Source organism: Rattus norvegicus, chromosome 1, assembly GCF_021556685.1.
Source record: "Rattus norvegicus strain SHRSP/BbbUtx chromosome 1, alternate assembly SHRSP_T2T, whole genome shotgun sequence".
NCBI classification, from domain to species: domain Eukaryota; kingdom Metazoa; phylum Chordata; class Mammalia; order Rodentia; family Muridae; genus Rattus; species Rattus norvegicus.
This window is the reverse complement of record NC_141534.1, coordinates 132727443-132737792: the sequence shown is the minus strand read 5'-3', so window position 1 is coordinate 132737792 and position 10350 is coordinate 132727443. Positions and strand designations below refer to the sequence as shown.

Below are 10350 nucleotides of genomic sequence, written 5' to 3'. Positions count from 1 at the left end.
ATACTTACTACTCTTGCAGAAGTCTCGAGTTTGGCTCTCAGTACCATAATGGGGACTTACAACTATCCCTAACCAGTTCTAGGGGATCTGGTGCCTTCTCCTGGCCTCTGCAGGCACTAGGCATGTACGTGGTACACATCCGTACCCACAGGCAAACAATTAAATGCATAAAAGTATTTACAATTATATAACCGAGTATTGCAAAAAACAGAAGTTAGGATCTCACAGAGATGTATCACGCATCCCCGTCATCACAGTAAGAGTAGCAATGGCCACATTACAGAATCAACTTAGGGGTCAATCAGTGGATGAATGTGTCAGGAGCATGCACAGACAACAGCATACTGTTATCTCGCCTTCAAAAGTACGGAATCCTGTCATGTGCAACGCCAGGGATGAGCCTGGTCATAGAAGTCAAATGCTTCATGACTTTACCCTATGAGAATCTGAAATCATGAATTCATAGAACCAGGAAGTAGAAAAGTGACCACTGGAGTGGGGAATACTGGAAGTTCTTAAACCGTTTTCATAACATTTCAGTTAAGCAGGATGAGAAAGTTCTAGACATCTGCTCTGTTGTGGTCTCCCTATGGCTAGTGATTCTATACTATACACTTAATGTAAGAATGTAGCTTACATGCTATTCTCTTGATGATAATGGGTGTGTGTGTGTGTGTGTGTGTGTGTGTGTGTGTGTGTGTGTAATTTTAAAAAGAATTTACTTGGTCAATTGTTGCATGTTAGTGACCTGGGCCGGTGATAGAAAAGGCCAGAAGTGAACTGATTTCAGTGAAGAGTATCAAGAGTTTGAGTTTGTGTTTTGGCTAAGCTCTGGTAAGCTTAGCCAAAGGCACTGGTCAATTGGGAAATGGTGAAATGAAACCCAAAGGTCAGAGGAGGGTGTAGGATAGGGACACCAATTCAGGAGCTGTTGGAGCACCGGGAGTGGCCATGTGAAGAGGCAGGAATGTGCTGAGGGATAGCAGGGGAAAACCAAGACCAGGCTGGCCAGAAGGAAGAGAGCAAACTGGGTCAGGCGAGGAGAGCAGGGCAGAGAGGCCAAGAGCTAGGAGGAAGGCAAGGTCGGGGCTAAACTGGGAAGTGTTTGGCTGTGTAGGCTGAGAGGAGTCCACTGAAAACTCAAACATACCAGGTAAGTTTAATGGTTTGAGTCATTCGTGACATCAGCGGAGTTAGCAGATGTGACAGAAGCCAAGTTTATGGAGTTGTGCTGAGAGGTGGGAGGAAGGAGGGATAAGACGCATAGTGTGGGCAACCGCAGCCAGTCCAGGAGACTTCTGGCTTTGCTGCAACTTTTCTTGCCAAGGTCATCAAACACCCAACAAGTCAGTCTACCAATGTCTTCTCAGATGGTAGAATCATTGAGACACAGAGCAGGGGGGTACAGCGGGCAGGAAGGGCAGCATGGATTGTTGAGAAATCCAACAGGCCATTCCAACCCACCCTGCTTTGGGGTCAAGGCAGCTTATTTTAGGGGTTCTTTGAAGCAACAGTAAGACGCAGTGGATGTTGTAGAATCCTTTTAGTAGACAAGATGCATAAGTGGCTGTAGGCTCAAGGTTCACGCTTGAGGATTGATTGCCACAGTGATAGGTGGAAAGACAAAGGGGCAACTTGATGTCTAGCCTGGGTCGCAGTCTCAACGTCCCTTTAGCAAAAAGGGTCAGCAGTGGCTCTTGCTTTGTTTTTGTGTTGCTAGGGATTTACCTGGGGTCTCACACATGCTATGGGAGTGCTCTACCACTGACCTAGACCCCTAGGCATAAATATCTATTTTTTATTTGTTTTTATTTTGTTTGGAGGAATTGAACCCAGGGCCTTGTGCATGCCGGAAAAACGAGTCATGCTCTTGAGTATTAAACCTACCAGAAAATTCCTAAGTGTAAGTTCCAGGAGTCCTGTTGGGTTGTGTGCCTAAAGAAAGGGCCTGTGGGGACAGCCTTGCTAGCCATGGATGTATGGGACTGGGTTCATGTTGGTGCGTTATGACTCCTAAGCTGGTGGGGAAGGGTGCCAACGTCACTTGGGAGCAGCAGACCCTTTATCTTAATTCCCTTGGCTTTACTGTGATTGGCAGATCCAGAGGTTGACAGAGCCCTAGAATGGATGAAGGCCTTGCTGTTGGGTGTATTGCTTTTATTGCCACTGGTCCTATGTTTAGATTGCACAGATGCCTTTCCTCGAAGACCTTCAGGACAGTGGCAGTGTCCCTATCATATCAGGTTGCTGGAACCGAAAGCCACAAGCCTCATAGAGTACAGGGTATGTGTTTTTCTTCTTCACATTCTGATGAATTAGGTGCCAACATCTCACCCACGGGCGAAAGCTAAGATAGATGCATGGTGGGGACTCTGTCTCCATTTACATGCACTTCATGACGCTGGGCTTCTCTGGAGCGCCATTAGTAAAAAGCCAGCATGTCCACAGTTACCACAGCCAGTTCTCTGAAGTTCAACTAGTGAAAGCGAAGTCCATTTTTCACTCAGAGATGTTGTTTTTGGTCGTCGTGCACAGGCATCAGAGGACCCACGGGTCTTGAAGATCATTGGTTGGAACAGGTATGAGACTCAGTTCAGGGACTCTAACATCCTTCCAAGTGTGGATGGGAAGTCTGTGTGTCCAGTGTGTGCCCATGCACCGTAGGGAGGCCCTTCCACAAGACACCCTTGTCGGAACCCTCTTTCAGTCTTGCAGGGCCCCCTTGCAGGATCTAGTCGCACTCTGCTCTTCATGAAATTAATCCTGTAGCAGCAGGTTTTGCAAAGGGAGACAGCTTGATATATATTAAAAAAAAAAAAAAAAAAAGGCAAGGCCAATAAAACACAAGAACTCACCTGTGTGCATCTGAAGTGTCTCTTGTACATTTTGGCGTTGCCAATGTAAACGGAGCCCAGCCTGGCTTGGTTCTGGGCGCACCATGCTTGCGGAAGCTGGCAAAGCCGCTAGATTCCATCCCTGTCATACCTCTGATTACATGGGCGGGCTTGAGGATGCTTTCTGAGGCTTTGGCGTCACTCATCCATGATGTCCAGGCCCTAAGCAGCCCTGGAATGTACACAATCCTGCCTGCTGGGCTTTGGGCCTTCAGGAATTGATTGGGATACAAGGTAGACCTCTATCCTGGTCTACTGGTAGGCACCTGGACCAAACTAGGCTTGCTTCATGGGAGTGCACGTGGGGGCTACTGGAGTGGGTGTGGCTGTGTGGGCCAGGGCATTTCTGGAACTCTCCCCAGAATGCTTTCGTGGAGAAATACCTTGTTCTCCAGGGCAAAAGGAAGCAAGAACCACATCTGAGAACAAGCCTTTTGCTCAGGTCTTATGGGAAACTTTTCCTGGCTCTGTACCTCACTTTTGAAAAAGAAGCAAGGGTAGAAAGGGCTGTAGATGCACCCCTACAAAGTAGATTCCCAGCTACTTTGCTGCAGCCTACCCTAAAGTCACCCTCGAGCCAGAACTCAGTGGAGTCTGCCTGGCTGGACAATGTTAAGAAGGCCCCGTTTTCCTGTAGATGGGTCACATTGGAGGCGCCTCCGTGGGATGGTGACTGGCCAAGGGAACCCAAGTCTCGCCATCTGACAGATGTGATTCCCACACTAACTCAGCTGTAGAGAGCTGGGGGTCAGGCCAGGAGCCTCTCCTGAACTGTTTGTGCATCTCCAGAGACGGAAGGAGAGCCCTTATCAGATGGCCTGGTGAGATGATTAATCCATTGCCATCACAAAGGTACAGCCCCAGCAACCTCCATGTACCTGCCTTGTTTCCTCTTCCCAGGGATGGCTCTGGCACGCAAGAGGCTCCGCTGCCTGAGACAGGAATTCCCTCAGAGGGATTTTCATGGTGACATTACCACCTATCAGGAAGCTGCTACTACAATAGCCTTTTCTTTCTGCCTCTGGGTCTGCCAGCTAGGCCTATTTATAACCCAGAGGATTCCCTAGGAGTGAGTCACCTGCCTCAGTGCTTTCCTCAGGAGACCTGATCCACAGGCTGCTACCCTGTCATCCTCTGCCTGGTTCTTTCCTCATGAGGCCTAGCACAAGGATGTCTGTGGGTACCTTTCAGCCCAGCTACCATAGGACTCTGACAGCCAGACAGATAGAGGAGGAGCTGGAACCCAGTGTGAGTCCCAGTCAGCGCCGGTGTCTCCACAGCAACAGCACAGAAGTCTGATCTACATGACATCTAGTCAGCACAACAGGGTGCTGGTCATGGCCCAGGAGCAGGGACTTGGCTCAAAGTCCCCAGCCTTTTAGGCCTCAGGCCCTTTGCACGGCCAGAAATGAGCTCAAACTGGATTAGAGAATTTCTGGGGGCTAATAAAGGCCAGCATTCCTCCGGAACTTGTGAAATGGATTTTCCATCTCTGAAATGGAGTCCCTTTCCCAGCTATGCATCCTCCTTACAATCTGCAGGATCTGTCCACTTTCACCCCCTTGTTCTCTGTACTACCTTGCTATTTGTTGACTTTCTGCTCCCTCACACTTTCTTCAGATCTCTCTCTCTCTTTCTCTCTCTCTCTCTCTCTCTCTCTCTCTCTCTCTCTCTCTTTCTCGCTCTCTCTCCTCTCTGTCTCTCTCTGTCTCTCTCTCTCTGAATCTCTGTCTCTCTGTCTCTCTCTCTCTTTCTCTCTGTCTCTCTGTCTCTCTCTCTGTCTCTCTCTCTCTGTCTCTCTCTCTCTCTCTCTCACACACACACACACACACACACACACACACACGTTCTCTCTCTCTCTTGCTGTCTCCACTACTGTATTCCATTCTCCTGCATGCCTAGCTCTGATTATGTCCAGTCTGTTTTCTCTTCTCTCCACTCTGGAGTCTTTCAGATGTCTCTGGATATTTTCATTCTCTATCCCCAATAAAAACCTTCCTCCAGTGGAGAGGACACACTCACAGTTTTTTTTACATGCTCCTTCACACACACCCAGCCTTCTTGGGCACATGTGAAGGCAGTTCTGAGTGGTGGACAGCCTACTGCTGCAGGGTCCTATGCAGGCTGTGTGTGTAAATGCTGTCAGAATGGTCCCACTGTCTCTAAAGTGGAACAGACACGGCACCAAGGTTGCCACATTTAGGGAGAGCTCTATCAGGGTCTCACATGGGGCCAATCTTTTCCTGTGAGAATCCTTGGTCAGGACCTAGATACCTTCTTGCCTTCTCACCTTTACCTTTAGCTATGAGCCCCTCCGTGGTTTTTCTTCTTCCACCCTAAATTGCCCCATAAAAGGCAACGAGACCTTTGCATTAGTTAGTACAACAAAATGCCTGACAGAGATGACCTAATAGAGAAAAGGTTTGTCTTGACTCATGGTTTCAGGAGTTTTAGTATGTCAGGGTAGGGAAGGCATGAGGGAGTTCATGGCAGCAGGAGCAGCAGAGTGGGAAGGGGCTCCTCCTGGCACAGCTAAGCTCTCCTGGCCACCGCACATTCTTCCCTTTTATAGTTTTGCCTTCTTGTAGATGATAGATAGATGATAGGTAGGTGGATGGATGAATATATAATAGATAATTGATAGATCATAGATAGATAATTGATAAATTATAGGTAATTGGTAGATAGATAATAGGTTGATTGATAGATGATAGGTAGATAAATAATTAATAGATGATAATTGATAAATAATAGATTGATAATTGATAGATGATAGGTTGATTGATTTAGATAGATAGATAGATAGATAGATAGATAGATAGATAGATGATAGACTTAAACATTAATATGACCTTAAATTGCTATCATCCTAAGGAAGTAAAACATTCTTTTAGAATAATTTTGGATATCTCAAAATGATTTCTCAAAACTTGACTTAGAAGTAAAGACTGCAGCGACCCCTTAGCCTCCTCCCAGCAGCCCTGCGATGGGTGGATTAGCATGGATTGAAAACTGTGTCTGCCACGTTCTCTTAGGCTTATCAGAAAAGCATGGCAGCAAGGATGCTGACATTCGCAAACACTCTGACATTTTCCAGCCCCCGTCTACTGCGATTGCTGAGGGTCCCTGCCAGCAGGTACAGGGGAGCAGAACGGAAGAACTGAAGATAACCGGTGCAATAGGCGTTTCCAGCGAGCAACGCTCTGCTCTCCGCACTTAACAGGAATTCACCCACTCGTTCTTCCTAACCCTTTATCAGGTACTTAGGTGATCTACACCATACACAAGAGAAATGGAGGCATGGAAATGCCCTCGTGACACACTGTGACACAATGTACAGTGGCCACACTGGAATTCGGCTGTAGGCGATCTGGCTTTGTGTAACTACTCAGGCTCACACAGGAGCATGGTTCTCCTGGGAGGCTTCCATACCAGCTAGAGAAATGAGGAGTCCCAGCTTGAAAGATTATGGTTCTGTGACAAGCAAGAATGGCAGGTGGAGGGGGCCAGTGGAGGCACAGGGTCTGGTGGGAAGGGTCTTCTGTGTCCGTGCAGCCTCTAGTTGTACTGCAGACAGCACCATGCACCATGCCCCATCCCGCTGCCACCTTCTGCATGAGGTTCTGTTTAGATGGCTTCTCCTGATGAGACCAGTAGATACCCGACCTGGTTCTACATGGTGACTCAGGGTCTGGCCATCCATTAACGTTTTTTACTTGTCAATGGAGAGAATTGATGAAGCTCAGAATGTTTCCTGGACAGAGGCCATGAACAAAACCTGTTTCAAAGGCTACCAGTCTGACCTTCTGTCATCAGATGAAGACCTGGTCAAACCTTCTGGGGGATCTTGACAACCCTACGCATTGGGCCCATGGCTTCTCGTGGCACTGGACTGTAACTTAGTCAATGGCAGGGTAATCTGGCTGGAAGGCACTGGCCTGGGAACAGGAGACTGAGTGAGCAGTGATAGTACCCTGCCAGGTTTTTGAGCTGTCTAGTGTCTCTCTGGCTTCTTCTCCCTGGGGAGGGAGACCATTTCTCTAGCCATGTGAACTCCAGGGTCAGAGGTTCTTGACTTTTTAGAACAGGGGTGACTATAGTGACATTCATCTGATTTTAGAAACATTTGAGGATGCTGATAGTGCCACGGTGTTCAAATGAGGGTAGCCTGAGCTTCTCCCTCTAGTAAGAGCCTTCAGTGCGCAAGGCATAATATGACACAGTTCCAGGCTCTTTTCTAGCCTCATCACCTACTAAGCACATAGCCTTGGAAGGTCTTGAGTGTCTCAGCCTCTCAGTTATTGGTTGTCACTGGAATTAACTGTATTAACATAGGACTGGACCTGGCCAATCCAGCTCTGTCCTACACAATGAGGGCACTGCTTGGAAGGAACATGAGAGCAGGACTGCCTCCCTGGTACCCTTTGGAAGTAAGACACATACATGTGCGCTGTGATCAGGGACACCTGGTTCCAGTGGGAGGAAGCAGATGTCCTTGTAGAGTTGCAGAAAGCGACCAGTAGCTTCCTAGAGTGTCTCTGTGTGGTAGACAGGTTTTGAGCACGGGTCAGACAAGGAGTGTACAAAGAAAGACATGGTTGAAAGCAGAGTAAGTGTTGAAGGAGACTGTAGAACAGTTTGCTTCCTTGGTATAGCAGACTCACTAAAGAGAATCTTAAGAAACATCAGATGGGATCTAATGTATAATTCCCCTTTCTGCTGCTGGGATGAACACCACACCAAAAACAACTTGCAGGGAAAAGGAGTATTTGGAGCTCAACCAGGAACCTACAGACCTATCTGATGGAGACATTTTCTCAGTTGAGATTCCTTCTTCCCGGATAACCCTAGCTTGTGTCAATCTGACATAAAACTAACCAGTACACTCACTTATAGGAGCTGTAAATGCTACATAAGCATGGATCCTGTGAGCAATGGGATGGGAAGGAGCCTTTGTGATTCTATTAATGTGAACACAATGCTGTCTTAGACATATCACTCCCAACATGCTCTTAGGGAATGAATGGATGGATGGAAAGATGGATGGATGGATGGATGGATGGATGGATGGATGGGCGGGCACACTGGTCATCAGAAAGGAGGGAGAAAGCATGTCCAGTGAGCTGGGGACAGAAGAGGAGAACAGCAGTGGGGACACTGAGTCAAGGAGGTGGAAGGATAGTTCATGATGGTGGCAGAAATGTACTGGGAGTGAGTAGGAGAGAAGGGAAAGAGGATAGGGAAGAAGAGGTCATGGTTGAGGGCAGGTCAAGACATGACTGCAATAGAAAGACCCTTATCTGATTGATGTATGCGATAAAGCAATAAGCTGATGCATACGTCTTCAGAGAACTGAGAGATAGAGGAAGAGAATGATAGGGAGGAAGTAGCTCTGGGAGGGGCCAGCTTCGAAACAACACACAACTTTCTCACTGGTGAAAACCAGTGTTCCTCCACTTTTTTGGGGTCATTGGGCCCGGCAGCAGCCAGCTAGAGCTGAGGGAAGGTCTGAGAGCAAGTCAGTGGGACCAGGGGAGGCTCAGAGAGTCTGGTGAAGGAGACGATGGAGTGTCAGACTGAGAATGGATGAGTGAGTCATGGAAAAAGGAACCCCAGACTGATGCTGTACTGGTGAGAGGGAAGAGTGAGTGTTGGTGATGTCATGCTGGCCCGTTCTGTACCATTGTCCATTGTTGGGAGTGGGAGTGAAGGTGGTGGGTGGGATGACACATTTGTTGTGTATTCTGTGGCATGCTGTGCTTTTCTAGAGTGAAAGCACATTTTAGTTCTTGGCAACCCCATCATGAGACTCAGAATATTTCCTCAGCCATCTCTATCCTTATTTATGTAGGTGACTAATCTCTTCATGGGGAGATCCAAGCTTTCTGTCTCAGTTATATGGAGATACTGGGGAGAATTACTCATGGGTTGCAGAAGAGATGGATATCTAGAAATTATTGAGACAGTTTCTATATGCAACCAGCATTGTTGAGTCTCGCAACTCTCCAGGTTAGACTAGACACAGGAAGTAGGTAATCCCACTTCACACATGGCAAGGTACTCCATCTCCCATCTCTGTGTCCACCACACTCCCACATCCTGTGCATCTACATGTCATGAATGTTCCCAGAAGTTCCTGGCGGGAAGGCAGAGATAGCTGAAAGCAATGTTCTGAAGACTTTGATATACCTGCCCTGGGTCTGTTACAGCTGTTGGTAGAACATTGTCTGTCTGGAAGCAGATGCCTCCTAAATTCACTTTGTGGGCTTCTCTGTAATGTCCTTCAGAGACCTTAATTGGCTCTAATAAACCTTACAGAAGAAAGACCCTACTTAAATGAAGAGAGCCATACACTGTCAAAAATCAAGTTGACTGAATCGTGGACCAAAGAAGAAATTAGCAGATGGTGTCCGTGGTGAAGAACTTTCCATTTCTCAAAACAACACAGACTTGTGCAAAATGAGAGCAGGAGATTATGACGTTCAAGACTAGGTTGGAGCCTCTGGTCTTTTTCATAATCAATAAATGTTCTATTGAAATGAATTTTCACTTTGCGTTCAGCAACTGTCTTTGAGCATTTGTGATGTGAGCATACATGTGGGTACAGGTGCACGAGCACATGGAGACCTCCAGGGGTCAAACTGAGTCAACTTTTCAAGACCCATCTACCTAGTTTTGTGGAAACCAGGTCTCTCACCGGGACCTCAGGCTGGCCAATAAAGTTAAGCCGGCTGGCATCTGCCTAGCCCCTCTCTGGCACAGGCATTACAACTGTGTGCCACCACGTTCAGCCTTTTACATCGGTTTCAGGGATCAAATTCAGGTCCCTACATTTGTGTGAGCTAAGGCAGCCTGGGGAAGAGAGAGAAGGGCATGCTAGCCTGTGCTGGCACAAGTGTCATCCATAGATATTCTGGCAGCAGTGTGCCTGCGTGTGAGCTTTCTTTCAGGGTCAGCCTTAGTCCCATGTCCTGGCCTGAAAAACTGTGAAAGAGACTTTGTCAGCACTCAAAAGTTAAAACAGAAGTCTCCCTTCATTCATGCTTTTGATTCTGTGGCTTCAATTACTTTAGGCCAACCATAACCTAAAAATACTAAAGGGGAAATTCTGGAAATAGACTCTTTCTGACTTTTAAATAACTTTCGTTACGATGTACTATTATAATAGCTAATTTCGTTTTGACAAAAGGTTCCTCTTAGTTTTTTTCTGTGTCTGACTTATAAACAAAACTTTATCACAGGTGTGCAGGTATAGGGAAACCTAATTTATATAAGGTTAGGTACTGTTTGCAGCCTCAGACATTCACGAAGGAGGGTCAGGGACTACCTCCTCCAAGAACAGGAGGGCAGTGGTGTTTCTATTCACCTGTACCTTGGCTCATAAGGAGAATCACCATGCTGTTTCTCAGGGAAACTAGGTCACACGTCTGGATGGCAGGGTTGCAGGCAATGGTTT

General features: G+C 47.2%; 1 long non-coding RNA gene across 2 annotated transcripts; it reads left to right on the top strand.

Annotated features, from left to right (window-relative positions):
• The first annotated feature begins 1052 nt into the window (after window positions 1-1052).
• Window positions 1053-9453, top strand: LOC148007709 (uncharacterized). Of its 2 annotated transcripts, XR_015646967.1 has the most exons (5): window positions 1053-1153; window positions 1824-1903; window positions 2099-2283; window positions 5992-6153; window positions 9213-9453. It is a non-coding gene; the product is annotated as an uncharacterized LOC148007709 (long non-coding RNA). The 2 variants fall into 2 exon arrangements; XR_015646961.1 differs by lacking the exon at window positions 1824-1903 and having other exon boundaries at window positions 9213-9435.
• The last annotated feature ends 897 nt before the right edge of the window (window positions 9454-10350 follow it).